At 47.0% G+C, this 15,602-nt stretch overlaps 1 protein-coding gene and 1 non-coding gene across 19 annotated transcripts in view; one reads left to right on the top strand and one right to left on the bottom strand.

Annotated features, from left to right (window-relative positions):
- The window catches only part of ADPRM (ADP-ribose/CDP-alcohol diphosphatase, manganese dependent), a 384,694-nt gene that overhangs the window by 198,533 nt on the left and 170,559 nt on the right, over positions 1 to 15,602 (bottom strand). The window lies entirely within an intron of this gene.
- Positions 14,084 to 14,163, top strand: LOC132356284 (small nucleolar RNA ZL8). The gene has a single exon (XR_009499807.1). It is a non-coding gene; the product is annotated as a small nucleolar RNA ZL8 (small nucleolar RNA).

The raw sequence follows: 15,602 nt of genomic DNA, 5'->3' as shown, positions 1-15,602 counted from the left end.
TTCATAACAGTGAGATCAAGCATAGCAAATTTACTTATATTCTTGGAGTGCATTACGGAATCACACGGCCTTTCTATGTATTTCACCCCTAGAAAAGGATTTAATCACCTCTCTGCCGCATTCTTTGTCTGGGCAAAAAGCAATGGAAAAAGAGTATGAGTGGATTTGATGAATTACAACTTGTCCTGAGCATAGGACAAGCTCATTTGGTTACTGTAGAAGCAGAAAACTGGCAACTCTTGTGAGTGAAAAGGCTGGTGTAGCTTAGGAGAAAAGGTGAGCTTGCCCTCTTGCCTAAGAAGCCTTAACAACCCTACCTGTGGGCTCCAGTGCTCACCTGGACAGGTGCCCGCAAGACTGGAGAGTGGGGAATGTCCTATTTGAACAGAAGGAATAAAGACAAATGTCTGAACCTCGACTTTGGTGACTGAAGGGCACGGGTGGGGGCCGAGCCCATTGGCAGAGCTTAACAAGTCTTCGATTCATTGGGGCTTAGGATTGGTTAGGTTATAAAGGACGGTGCTGAACCCTGAAATCTTCTCCCAGTGAAACTTAACCCACCACGATTGAAGCAGATTCACAATACCCAGCACGTCACTTTTGACCTCTCTCCAGGTGAAGATGGGGTCTAAAGTATGTGAGAGCAAATGCAGGCAGACATGAAGTACTGGCCCAGAGGGATCTTCACAGTGGTGTGCACGTGGCAGAAGCCGTTCCCCTGGGACGTCGCTGCCAAAGAGTGGCTGGAATTCCCATCCTGATTCTAGGTAGCAACACTGCCCTCTTTAGAGAGGGTGAGCTGCCCAAGCAGCCAGAGGTCAAGGGGGCCCAGCAGACAAGCCCAGACATCACTGCCCCAGCCCTCCCTGAGTTCGTCCATTCTGATAAAGGATACTTCAGCTTGCCCTACAGCTGGAAGACTCTGGGATAGAGAAAGAAATCACTGTCTCTAACACTACTGACAACGTCTCCAGATTTGCAGGAATTTTCCATTTAGGGAGGATTGGTTATTTAACTTGGTGAAGGTTAACGGATCGGGGGGCTTGCGTCTGCCTAGATCAGTAGTTCACAGTCCTGACTATCCATCAGAAAACCCTGGGGAGCTTTTAGAAAATGTCAATGCCTGCAGTGCTCCACCACCGGAGATTCTGATTTAGATGGACTGGGGCGGGGCCCAAAGCATCTGTAGCTTCTGAAAGCTCTGCAGGTATTTCCAATGCACCCTGACTGGCTAGAGAAAGGGTGGTGGAGTGCATTCAGAGGGAGAGCCAGGGAAGCACTGCTCACCACATGTGTAAACACCAGCCCAGCAGCCCCTGAACTGCAGGCCCACGAAAATGTGTTTATTTTGCAGCTAATGAAGGAAAATAGACATGCCCTGAAATTTTTACTTAGAAGCCTTTGAGCGTCCCCATTTACTGAGAACCAACTATTGAAGGGTATAGCCTAAGAGTAAAGGGTGAGCAGGGAGGAAGGAAGGTCGGAGAGAAACGAAGTTCGGGGGGTAGTGCTCAACAATCAACACGAGTACCCAGCCCAGCGATCTCAGTGATGCAAAAGACAAATGGTGGGGATTTCCCTGGTGGTCCAGTGACTGGGACTCAGCGCTTCCACTGCAGGGGGCCCGGGTTCGATCCCTAGTCAGAGAACTGAGATTCCGCATGCCGCATGGCCAAAAGTAAATAAATAAATACAAATTATTGATTGGAAAAAAAAAAAGACAGATGGTGCCTCCATATTTACCAAGAACCCCTCCTCGATCCCTGAGGCAGCGTGCTCTCCTATTGCCACACAGACTAGTTCAAGCAGCTTCTCCTGGTGTCCTTTCTAATCCCTTGTCCATACTTTCTTTGACTCTATCGCTTCCCTTTTCTCTTTCTGAATCTGAAATGTTGTGTTCCCCTCTCCTTCAAAGTCTGAATCAACTTAGACAAATTCAGATGGGAACCACGACATTAAGTCTATCAGTAGTGAGTCACATTGTCCTTACTCCATAATAATTACCCCGCCCCCATGGAAAATACCTTCCAGTTCAACTTTAGGTCTCCTTCTCCCCCACTCTTCCCATCGCACACCGCGGAGGGTGGCAGGGCATGGAGAAAAAAGGATGGACACAAGCCAGGATCCAAGAGAGAAGCAAGAAGGAGACTGAACTACACAGGCAGACTTTCTCCATTTTTAGCGTTTGGGTATGTCGCTCTTCCTCCGCGGAGAAGAAACAGCAATGAGGTTGGAGAGAAGGATGGAAGTTTGCTTCCAATGAGAAGAGGGAGAAAATAGTTCCCTCCTACAGCAGCCCTTAGGTTCACTGTGGTTTGCCTGGAGGACTGCTTTGGGGGCAAGTGGAAGATAAGCCCACAGCATCCACTGGATGAAGAAAAGGAGCAAATCGCTGAGGGCTTTGCATGAGAAGAAAAGAATATAATACTCTCCTTCCCAGGACAAAATGGCAGTCCCTTCTCTTGGTGGAAAGGGTGCATGAAACTTGCTAATAAATGGTGCCATTACTGCTTCTGGAGTTGGTACCCATGAGTGAGATGAAGTGGAGAGAACCCGGTCTGTGCTTTGAGTTCAGTAGCCAGACAAACACAGGCCCTCTATTCATTCAGCTCCAGAAACATCCACGTTGCGGGGAGCCGCGGCAACGCTCAGGAACCAGCGCCCACCGCCTTGAAGAGAAAGCCGACTTCACAGCACCCACTGGTTGGCCACTCAGCAGGACTGTGTGACAAGTCGTTCTGCCTTTTCCTCCCCTTTTCAGAGCAGGTATAATATTAACTAAACCCTTAATACGATCATTTGGGGCTTGAAATGGTATGGTCATTCTTAAAGAAGTGTTTCATTTTTCTGTTCCTAAATGACTTCTCTGGCTCAAAATCGAAACTGCCACATTACTGAAACCACTTCTTTTCAGATGGGAGGGAAATTATGGATTTTAACAGAAAGGAGACTGCCTAATTGCTCAGCAGTAAAAATACATATATAATTCTGCGCAGGCTTTCCCTTCCCCCTTTCTCTGTGTCGCTGGTATAAGAGAATGGCCTGAGCTGGTATTCAACACCCGCCCCCCCTCGAAACAAAATAGTCTTTATCATACATTCCACAGGGCTTCACATCTGGGGTCAACTCCCACAGACCCCACCCCTACCCTGCTTCCCTCCCTCGCCCTTTCCCTCTCTTCTTTCCTTTCTTTCGTTTCCTTCCTCCCTTCCCTCCTTCCTCCCTCCCTCCCTCCCTCCCTTCCTTTCTTTCTTTTGTCCATTCAACAATATTTCTTGAACTATGTGCCAGCCACTGTGCTGAACCTCGTGATTTCACAGGGAATATTCCCCGAGCTCATGGAGTTTCCATTTAGGGACCAGAGATTCCGTTTCTCAGCAAACGCATCAACGCCTTACTGTTTTCTCTTTCTTTGAAAGAGAAGAGCAGCTTGATGTGCAGGCCTGACCCCCAACCGAAAACAAACTGTCTCCCCCCACAAATAAAAGCGAACCCCAGTGCCTGCTCAGTCCCAGCTGATGCGTCGGCTGGCGGCGGCAGGACAGTGGTGGAGGTGTAGGGGGAGGTGAGCCACCCTCTCCGAAGCCCCTCTGGCCCCATTCTGTGTCCCTGTGACTCCAGGTGAAGTGCAGCTGGCCTTGGAGATGCGTCTTGAGGCCCTGGCCACTGGACTCCCTGCCTCCCGGGCCAGCTGGCCCCCCCAGCAGCATGGAGCCCCAGGCCACACCAGCTGGTGTCCCCGCACCTGCAGAGGCTGTTATGCTGACACAGGTGCCACCATCAGCCTGCACTCGGATCACAGGAAATCCTGAAGCTCATGGCAGGGCTGAGCCGGCGGTTCCTGAGTTGGTTTCTCCGTGCCCTGGAAATGTCACCGTGATTCAGTCTTCCACCACGTCCCTCATGGGGCAAGTGACCCATGAGGGTGTTAATTATGAAAAGCACCACCTTCACTCTCCCCTCGTGTCCCTCTGCTTCCGGCGACGTAGGAGCCCCTCCTCTGACAGCAGGGGTGACGCCTAGTTTCCAGGGCGTGGCGCTGAAATATGGGCCTGGCAGGGCAGCTGTGCGAGGTCTCAGACAGATACAGAGCTGGAGAGACAGCGAGGAGGCTGAGCTGGGAACGCACAGACCCAGACGTAGGCGAGCAGGAGAGCACGATATCTGCCCACGGACCAAACTCAACTTGCAGTTGTATTTTGTTTGTCATGCACAGTGTTTCTGGAGGTTTTGAATTACATTTCAGTACTTAAAAATCAGAAGGTTCCCCTTAAAATTTGAACTCCCAGCTTCTTTTGAAAACGTAGAAGATGGGTCATATCTGAGCTGTAGCGACAGACTGGAGGAGAGCGGTCTTCTGCCCCTGCTGACGGACACAGGCTCTCAAGTTTGCCACAGTCCTCACCCAGCCCTTGCACCCACTCGAGCAATCCGCCTGGCCCCTGCTCGCACTTAGCTGCCTGTGCAATTGCACTTTTCAACTGCAGGGATTGTCCTGACTCCTTGTAATGTCGGATGCTACTAATAAGTTACTAATGGCGGTTACAGAATCAGTGCTTACAAGTACTTTACTTTTAAAACTAATCAGAGCAGCACCAAAGTTCTCCTTGGAATAACTTTGTATTATGCTCAGTCACTTGTATTCCGATACGCTTTTGAAGGGAGCGAGGAAGTTGGACAGTTAAAGCCAGGATGTAGGGTGGGCGCAGGCGTGTCGATAGCATCTGTCTGTGTTGCAACAGGTGTGGGGTTGAGACTGACAGGTATAGAGAGCTGGTCCCATTCCTTGGATGGAGAAGGATATTCTTAACAGCCTCAGAGGGCGGCTGGAGGTGGTTGGTTGGCCTCCCATGAGACAGCACCAGGAGACCAGTGCGGCCAACCCCGCCATAAGAATCCAAGATCGGAGTCCTAAGAGCTGGAGGAAGGAGGCTGCCCCGTCGCACACAGGGCCAGGTCTGCCCTTAGGTGAGTCCCACACATGGTCCGTCTGACAAGATGTGGTCCAGCTCCGGTGAGGTTAAGAAGGAAACAGGGTGAGAGCTGAGAAAGCCAAGCGGCTGCAAATTGAGGTCCTCGGGCCGATAAAGACCGAGCAAGGCCCCTGTCTGGTTGTTAGTAGATATCAAGCCCCCAGCCATCCCGTTCACCTCACTGTCTCTCCTGCTCGGCCAGAGCTCTTTGAGAGAAGGGACAAACTTCTGTATCTCTCTACAGTCATCTGCCACTCAGTCCTGTGAACATGCCTGGATTCTAGCGAGTGTCAGATCAATATTAGCCTACTTTCCTGGCTTCATTTCCTGTAACTTTAACTCACTAAATGTCAACTAACTTTGACTGGTGGTATAAGAGACGTCTGCTGCCCCCCTTCGCAGGAAACTCCCTGAAAGAATAGCCTAGACTCACTGGCTCCAATGCCTCTTCTCCTTTTCTCTCTTAAACCCACTCCAATTAGGCTTTGCCCCAATCATTCCAACAAAAATGTTCTGGTCAAGGTTACTGCTAAATCCAAAAGGGAACAGAGAAAGTAGGTGGTAGCTGGTAGGGAACATTGGGTCAACAGGAGGCTTTCTCATTAAGATAGAACAAATTACAGTAGGTTTGTCTACTGATGAAAATGATCCAGTAGAAAGTGGGGAGAGTGAGGCTGGAAAGAGAGGGGCCAGGTTGCTGGTGTGATGTCACAGAGTAGAGGCGAAGCGACAGGATGAACGTGCGAGGGCATAATTGGCATGTGTGGGCTCACGGGCAGGTCCTCTATACACACAGGCAAGAAGGCAGAGCATATGGTACGGATGCTGGAGAGTGAGTAGATTTGGTGGTGGGAGCCTGAGAAAACCCTCTTCCTATTGCTTTATTTTCCCAGTAAGAGAGGAAGCAAGGTCCTATCTGAGAGTGTGGATAGGTGAAGAAGTTTGCGAGATTTCGAGGTAAGAGAAGGTGTAACATAGAATCTTGGAGAGAAGGCGAGTGAGCAACCAGGGAAACATGATAGGACTGCTGGCAGCACTAAGTCTGTAGTTATGCATCAAAACAAAAGAGATTCAGCTTCGTTGTGATTGTGGTTTTATCTAACAGTCATAGTCAGCTGATGGGTGCAGGCATAGAGCAGGGACAGTAGCACAAAGTAAAAACGACAAGGTTGTCAAGGGCACATGCAAGGGAGTAAAACTAATGTTCAACCATGGAATTTAAACCAGATGGGAGGGAAGCAGTAACATCCAAAGGGTATGAGCAGGGGAAAAGTGGTGGGATCAATGGATTGAGCGTCTCTGTGAGACTGAACGATCACCAGAATCAGATACTATTTAGATGGAGTGGGTTGAAAAACAGGTGGTGGTCAGAGAGAGTTGTATGAAGCAGAGAGTATGGAACGTGGCAATGATTGGTCATGACAAGGCCATGAGGGTGAACTGCCAAAGGAGAGTGGAATATAAGCTTGGAGGAGGAGGGGAATTTAAGAACTAAGAGAATTACCTGAAAGTATGTAGAAATCACCAAGTATTAAGATGGGACTGGTGTTGGAGAGAGTGAAACAGCCACCCAGGACACAAAACTGTCAAGAAAAGAGAGGCGAGACCAGAGGAGCTGGCAGAGGAAAGTAGCGTTAAAGGGTCGGGACTGATGTAGCCTGACAGCAGGAGAATAAAACGAGGGTCTTAATGACTGGAAGGAAGGCTGGTCTGGAAGCAGACACGAGAAACCAGGAGGCCCAGAGGTACAAGGGAGAAGGACGGGAGAGACACAGTCGTCAGTGAGAGAGCTGCAGAGGGAACTGGCCTCAGCGAGAGCCAGGTTCCCATTAGATCAAGAAGAATGAGGGGACCCCTCCGACCCAGAAAAGATGCTGAGGATACAGAGGATTTTGCTGAGATGAACCTGGAATTCCGGAAGTTACAGTAGACAGTTTCCATGAGTCGGGGAGGGGTGGGAGATACAATCGCAATACAGTAGCGATGTGGGACCGCTTTAGGGATTCCATGAGCCAGAGGTAAGATCTGGGAATCTGGGGCTTTGTATATGGTGGACATAAACAGAGAAAGGAAGACATGAGATTAGTGTGAAGGACTCAAGGCAGTAGTAGCGGGGCCCAAAGTGCTGAAACCCAGAGAAGTTTGGGTGTCAGGGGCTCACTCTGGATCCTGTCACCGGACAGGAGGAGGTTAGGGGAAGCTAGGTCTTACTCCAGAGTCTGAAGCCCCCTCCCCAGGCCCTGTCGATGGTTGACAGGTCTCCTGGGAAGGTGAGATCCTAGATGCCGCGCGCATGGGGCTTACTCTCAACTCCCGTTGAGGGAGAAGGTGGCCTTGCCTCATTTTCCTCGTGTGAAAAATGAGGCATAATCATAACTGCTTCATGAAGTTGTTATAAAAATAATGAATGTAAAAAGTTTGGCAACATTTAAGAGGCTCTGACGGTTCTCCTTCCTCTCAATCACAGCTCCATCAAAAAAAAAGTGCTATGGGCTTCCCTGGTGGCGCAGTGGTTAAGAATCCGCCTGCCAATTCAGGGGACAAGGGTTCAAGCCCTGGTCCGGGAAGTTCCCACACGCTGCGGAGCAACGAAGCCTGTGCACCACAACTACTGAGCCTGTGCTCTAGAGCCCGCGAGCCACAACTACGGACGCCCGCGTGCCTAGAGCCCGGGCTCCGCAACAAGAGAAGCCACCGCAATGAGAAGCCCACGCACCGCAACGGAGAGTAGCCCCCGCCCGCCGCAACTACAGAGAGCATGCACGCACGCAGCAAGGAAGACCCAACGCAGCCCAAAATAAATAAATTTTAAAAAAAAAAAGTGCTATGAAATGATGGAAGAGTCGCGTTTAGTGAGGACAACGTGGAGGTGAGCGGGCCGTGTGCTAAGTGCCTACTTTTTCTAGGTACGCACTTGGAAGGCCTAACAGCTGGCTCCATCCACAGCCTCCTGGTCTCCAAATGGAAGGTGATCAAATGCCCAGGTCTCCGTAATCGGTCTCTGTGGGACTGGTCTAAGAAACCACACTTTTTAAGTGACATAGATTCCAACTGGTGGCTTACTAAATCTTGTTGATTGCTTGGGAAGACAGCGAGGGGCTGGAGCCTGGCTGATGGCTCTGTAATGATTGTGGCTTTTAGCCAAGTTATTAAGTGGCTGGAGAAAGCAGGTTGGATGGCAGAGGTCCGCATTCCCTCTCCACCCTCTCCCCTTCCCTGACATTTCAGCTTAAGTCACGGCATTTCCCAAAAGGGTATTAGCTCTTGCGGACAAAGGGCCCGACTGCATTAAGCAAGACAGTCTTTAGCGCACGGATCAAATTTTCACGTGCTGCGAGGGGTGCCTGGGCTCGTACCCAGAGCAGCCCACCCCTCGCTTAGAAATCTGAGAGGAGGCTGTGTGGCTTGGGCATTTTGAGAAAGAGCAAAGAAGTCACCTTCAGAAAGGACTCACTGGATCTTTGGCCTCCAGGAGCAGGGAAATTACGATGTACCAACTGCTGCACCCAGAAAGTCCCTCTTTCTGGGTCAGGAGGAAATCAATGTATCCATGGGATTTCCCCCTGAACAGAGCCAGGTTCTGCCTACTTAGCATTGATAAAATCCATACATCTATCGGGAAATGAACAAAGGGACCAATATCGCTGGGTGTGAACTAAAGGCTAGGACTGGCTTGGACATTTTCCCGCACAGTCTATCAGGTTTGGTCTCTGCGCGAGCCTACGACACTACGGCAGTCTCACACTTCTCCTCCTGATAAACTCCAAGAGCTCATTATCTTGTCTCATCAGAGCTTTCTGGTTTATCTGGACAGAGGAAGACACGTCCAGTTCCTCTCCCGTAATTACAGTGGGTCTGATATCTAGACGTCGAGCTATAAAGCATCTTGCCCACTGGGTCTCCTCTTGGGGAGTGAGCTCTATACTGCAGGAAGATTCCTCCTTTGCTGAGTGTGAGTATGTGGGAAAAAGATGAAAGTGGCACCGAGGAACGTGGATGGGACCCTGCCTGTCTGGGAGAGGGAGCCAAGGGCCCAAGCACAAAGGGGGACCCTTCTCCAAGCCCCTGCCTCTTTGTCCCAGTTGGAAGACTCTTGACCTTCAAAGGCAGTGGTCCCTTGTAGATAAATCCCAACTCCTCCCTTCTCATGCTGAGTCCAGCCCTTGGGGACAACTTCACAGGCCCGGAGGACAGACTGGAAGGGAGGTGATACATACGCAGGAAAATTCAGACGGAATAAGATGGAAAAGAGTTGGGACGGAATGGAGGGTGGGACTTGGTGATAAAGACTTAGTTATTTCAACTTCGCACTCTGCCCTTCCGCTTCCTTTCTGCAGGATTCTCAGTGATTTATAGGCTCACAAGGCTCCAGGAGTTAAGGGTACCGGAGACAAAAATCCAGAAAGATTAAGTCACTGGGCCCAAAAGGGAAGAGAACACAAAAAAGCTTTTAGGACAGAAGCACTGAGCAGTGGATGTCTGCTGCTGAGCAAATGCCCACCCAACTTTCTCTCATGGCAGGCGGCCTAATTTCAGAGGCAGCCTTTCTGTTCTTACAAGAGAATTAGGATTAGCAGAACAAAGACCTCCAGGGTGACCACCTGCTGACGGGAGAGAGCCTTGCAGCTGGCAGAGGAGGGATAGGGGCTGGAGGGCGTGGCAGAGCTGTGTCCTATCCGGAAGGGTTGGGGCCAAAGCCCAGAGCAGCCTCAGTCTCCGTGTGCCTGGTGCCACCACGCCAGTTCAGCCTGGAGTCGACCAGCCTGGGCGCCTTGTCACCAGGAACGCAGTGGCGATGGTGTGGCTTGCAGGTGCAGAGCTCGCCCTGCACCTGCTAGTCCAGTCCAAGCAGAGGGGAAAACCAGTAAAGCCCAGGAAAGGAGGCTCAGTGGGGAGGCAAAGGGAGAGGTCTGCGTGCTTCATTTCTATATTTTCTGTATTCTCAGCGCTTAGCGCACAGCTGGCCTAATCAGATGGATTAATCCCTAGCTCTGATGCTCTCTCTGTGTGTGAACCTGGATTAAGCCTTTGCATATCTGAGACTCAGTTTTCCCACCTATTTAATGGGGTGGATATTTTGTGTGTGTGTGTGTGGTAAAATGCACATGGCATAATATTCGCCATTTTAACCATTTTAAAGCATACATACAATTCAGTGGCATTTAGTACACTCACAGTACTGAACAATTATCCGCACTGTCCAGAACATTTCATGGAAACCCCGCTCATTAAGCAGTCACTCCCCATTCTCCCCTCCCCCAAGTCCCTGCAGCCTCTAAGCTGCCTTCTCTCTGCAGAGATTTGCCTATTCCTGATATTTCGTGCAGATTGAGTCATCCATTACGTGGCCATTCGTGCCTGGCTTCTTTCACTTAGCAGGATGTTTTCTGTTCATCGGTGCCCTTTATCATATCCTTTATAATAAACTGGTAAAAGTAAATAAGTGTCTCCCTGAGTTCTGTTATCCATTCTAGCAAATTATCAAACCTGAGGAGAGGGTCGTGGGAACCCCTGATTTATAGATGGTTGGTCAGAAGTACGAGTGACCACCTGGGACTTGCAATTGGTGTCTGACGTGGGGGACAGTCTTGTGGGACTGGGTCCTTACAGAGTCGGTACTGAGTCTGGGTAGCTGGTGTCAGAACTGTTTCATGGGAGGGGAGAATCCAGCCATTTGGTGGCAGAAGTATTCTGTGGGTAGAGAAAGGGTTTTCCTTTTAAGTAGTATATCCCACGATAAAAAATATTGTGGACGAGGGCTCAGCAATAAAGAGAACAAACTGCTAATATACACAATTACATGGGTGAGCAAAAGAAGCCAGACACAGAGGGATGGGCAGTGCAGGATTACAATGGACGGTTGCATTTATGTGAAACTCTAGACCCAGCAACACGGATCTCTGGTGACAGAAATCAGAGCGGTGATGGCTGGGAGGCACGGATTGACTGGGTGGGACACAAAGAACTCGCCGGCATGAAGGAAACGTTCTCTGTCTTGCTGGGGTGTGGGTTACATGAGTAGATACAGTTGTCGAAACCCATCAGAGTATGAGGCTAAGATCTGTGCATTCACTGTTGGTAAATTTTATCTGAGTGAAAAATAAAACGCAATGAAAAAGAAAGAATTGTGAAGAAGCAGCTGATGGGGAAATATTTGACATTTCCTGGAAGAAATGTCAGATTTCTGGTTGGTTCCAAAGGACGAAGGAAGCAGAGACACTGTCAGAAGTTTCCTGCCTGTCTGCAGAGTTTGCTTCCGCCTGTGTCCACATAAGGCTATCAGACCTCTGGAGGTTTAACCATCGCTGTCCGTGAAAGCAGGCCCTGGGAACCATCTTCCACCCATTAGCAGAAACTGAGAGGCTTATGCAAATCTGGTTCACAGGACATCAACCAGTTTCTGAAACACATCCACAAGCACCACTATGGAATGATGGCAGGTGGCATTCTGCTGACAAAAGTGCAAGATGTCAAGAAAGAAACTGCCAAATCTTACATCATCCGTCTAAAAAGGTGTAAAGTAAATAAATGAATACCGATAAAATCAATGGGAGCAAAACTGAGGTAGACATGCACTGATTTCACATAAACTCCTCAGCAGCAGAAAAGTGAGATTAGAAAGAGCATCATTTAAAAGCCAGCGCAGGGGCTTCCCTGGTGGCGCAGTGGTTAAGAATCCGCCTGCCAATGCAGGGGACACGGGTTCGAGCCCTGGTCCGGGAATATCCCACATGTGCAGAACAACGACTGAGCCTGCACTCTAGAGCCCGCGAGCCGCAACTACTGAGCCCACGTGCCACAACTACTGAAGCCTGAGCGCCTGGAGCCTGTGCTCCGCAACAAGAGAAGCCGCCTTAATGAGCAGCCCTCGGCAGCTAGAGAAGCCCACGCACAGCCACGGAAGACCCAACGCAGCCAGTAAATAAATAAATTTAAAAAATCTATTTAAAAAAAAAAAGAAAAAAAATTTTAATAAATAAATAAAAGCCAGTGCAAACACACCTCCTTATCTGCACATCACACCTCAGGCCTCGCACCGGGGCTGTGCAGGGAATGGTGATGCCTCATCCCTATTCTCTGACGGCTCTGAAGCGGCTCGGGAAGAGGCTGAAACAAACACCAGCTGCTCAGGCTCTGCCCCCCACCCCTCCTGTCCTCATCCTTGTGCTTTGCTCAGAAGCAGGCATCGAGATAACTATATCATGACCTTGTCTGTAAGAAAAGCTCCAATGGAAGTCATTCTTACTTTAAAAAAAGACCACTTAAATAAAAATTCAAAAGTGAATTTTTTCATAGGAAACCTACTGGACTGGAGAGCTTGCTGGCTGCAAAGGCCAGAGCAGAGCCTCTGAAAACAGACCACAGGGGTGGAGGCTGGGCCTGAGCCAGAATCCCTGCCTCCTGGAGACCACCTCCCACTCTGTTCCCTGCAGGCGTCTTCATTACATTCCAAGATGGAGCTAACATTTGCTTAATCCTGAACTATCTACACAGTTAGATAAGTAGCTGGTGCTCATAAAATATGATCTCTACTTCCAGGGCTGACTGAAAATATATATATTAGAGGAATTTCCAAGAATCCAGGCAACTTGAGCACAAACATATAATTGTACATCTCTCTCCCTCCGCATCCCATCCCTGGCCTCCCAAATCACAATCACAAGTATCAAAGAAATACCAAAGTACAGGGAAATTACACCTGGAAGGTGAGAAAGAATGTCGCCCACACACCATTCACGCCATAAGTTGTAGGCATTGAGTGAAGTGCTGTGTTGTATGTTGTAAATGTTCCGATACTCCTGCCCTATGTAGAGAAAGCCTGTGCCGCACAGATACACCTTTGAATGGATATGCTCTTCCTGGGATCCGCTAACAGACAGTGATTTTGACACCCTTTCATCCACTGGGAGCTCCCAGACAAGCAGCACACACATGCACACACAGAGTCTCTAATAATTTTTTACTGTCTCACTTTCAAAAATACATGAAAAGAATTGAAAGCAAGGACTCAAACAGATATATGTACACCCATGTTCACAGCAGCGTCATTCACAGAAGTAAAACATGGAAGCGACCCAGGTGCCCATCAGCGGATGAATGGATAAACAAAATGTGGTATAGACAGGCAATGGGTTATTATTCAGCCTTTACGAGGTATAACATTCTGACACCGGCTACAACATGGACGAACCTTAAAGTCATTATGTTAAGTGAAATAAGCCAGACGCAAGAGGACAAACATTGTACGATTCCACTTACATGAAGTACTTAGAATAGTCAAATTCATCAAAAAAAAAAAGTCAAATAATGGTTACCAGGAGCTGGGGGAGGGGAAAATAGGGAGTTACGGCTTAATAGGTACGTAATTTCAGTTTGGGATGATGGTAAAGTTCTGGAGATGGATAGTAGTGATGGTTGCCCAACAATGTAAATTTACTTAATTCTGCTGAATTGTATACTGAAAAAAAATAGTTAAAATGGTAAATCCTACATTAAGGATATTTTGCCACCTTAAAAAGACATGGCCAGCAAAGGACAACCAGACACTTGAGAAAGGCCTCTGAAAGAAAAAGAGCAAAACAAATAAATATAAATAAGAAACCTGGATGATTCAGACACGACTGAAGGAGTAGAAGAAAAATCTGTAAACAGACTCTTTAGTGGAGTGAAAGGAGACACCGCCCCTACACACTGCGTATTACAAAAAGAACAGCACACTACCCAAATGGTCATTTCAAAAACAAAGAGAAAACTTTTGAAAATCAAAACATTTGATAACAAAAATTCAATAATAGAATATAAAGTTGGGGAAACAGTCCAGAAATGGACCAAAAGATCAAGAGGTAGAAAACAGTGGAGGAAGGAAAAGAGGTTTTTTTTCAGAAATCACAATATCTAAATAATTGGACTTTCAAACAACAGGGGAAATAAAGAAAAGGAAATCATCAAAGGAAATAATAGGAGAGTACTTTTCAGAACTGAAAGCCAGTAAGTGTCCAGATTGAAGGGGCCCATAAAATACTCTGCAAGATGAGTAATAAAAAGCCAAATAAGGCACACTGTTTTGAAATTTCAGAACCCCAGGGATAAAGAAAGGGTTCTAAAAATATCCAGAGGTAATGAGGACCTGGTTGGAATAGAGTTTCTGAGCGCTTCTCTGAGGACCTTTGAAACCACCTGATCTACTCTTATGCTTCTTTCCACCCTGTGTGGCAGCTCCCCCGCCCACCCAGACTTTTTTTTAAGTAAAATTGGTATATAACTACACTAAAGAATAAATTAAAAAATAAAAATACCCAGAAAGGAAAAAATAATGGGTTATATGCTAAGGAAAAGAAATCAGAAACACAACAGGCCTCTTATAAGCAACATCAGACACTGGACTATAATGGAGCAAAACCTTCAGAATTCTGGGGGAAAAACTTACTGCCAGAACTTACTGCCTGGAATTTTATACCCATCTAAATCATAAATTGAATATGAGAAACAATACAGATGTTTTAAGACGTATATGAGGACTCAAAACTTTTCCCTGCCTTTCAGTCTTTCTTAGGAATCTACCAAGAATAAAAGGAAAGCACTGAACATAACACAGGAAGTGAAGGAGTCCTAGGATAACAGCTGTGCTTTACAGTCTAATGCAGGCTCACATTCTGCAAGAAGACTTTTATGTACACATTTTTCTTGACAGCTAAGCAGCAACCACTTGCATTATCTCATCTAATATTCTCAACGAACCTTAAAAAGAAGACATGATTTTTCAATCCACGTGGTTTAAAGGGTATATAGGCTGTAAGTCAGGAGAAGGAACAAGTTTTAAGGGGAAGATAAGAACTTCTTTTTGAGATACACTCACCCCAATATTCATAGCAGCACTATTCGCCGTAGCCAAGACACGGAAGCAACCTAAGTATCCATTGACAGATGAATGGATAAAGAAGATGTAGTACATGTATACAACGGAATATTACTCAGCCATAAAAAAAGAATGAAATAATACCATTTGCAGCAATGTGGATGGACCTAGAGATTATCATACTAAGTGAAGTAAGTCAGGCAGAGAAAGGCAAATATCATATGATCTCACTTATATGTGCAATCTAAAAAATACTACAAATAAACTTACTTACAAAACAGAAACAGAGTCACAGACGTAGAAAACAAACTTATGGTTACCAAAGGGAAAGGTGGGGGAGGGATAAATTGGGAGTATAGGATTAACAGATGCACACTCCTATATATAAAATAGATAAACAACAAAGATTTACTGTACAGCACAGGGAACTATATTCAATATCTTGTAGTAAACTATAATGAAAAAGAATAGAAAAAAGAATATAGACATATACATATATATGTATAACCAAATCACTTTGCTGTATACCTGAAACTAACACAATATTGTAAATCAACTATACTTCAACTTTTAAAAATAAATTTAAAAAATAATAATCTTTAAAAAGAACTTCTTTTTGATACATTGAACTTGACAACAATTGGATATATGTATCTGAAGCTTAGGACAGAAGTCTGGGCTGGAGACATGAATTTCAGGAGGAAAATGAAGGTATGAGAGGGGATGAAAAAAACCTACGGAAATCAACATATTTTTAAAACAAAGAGTTGAAA

This window comes from Balaenoptera ricei, chromosome 20 (assembly GCF_028023285.1).
Source record: "Balaenoptera ricei isolate mBalRic1 chromosome 20, mBalRic1.hap2, whole genome shotgun sequence".
NCBI lineage: Eukaryota > Metazoa > Chordata > Mammalia > Artiodactyla > Balaenopteridae > Balaenoptera > Balaenoptera ricei.
This window is presented reverse-complemented; position numbering and strand designations above follow the sequence as displayed.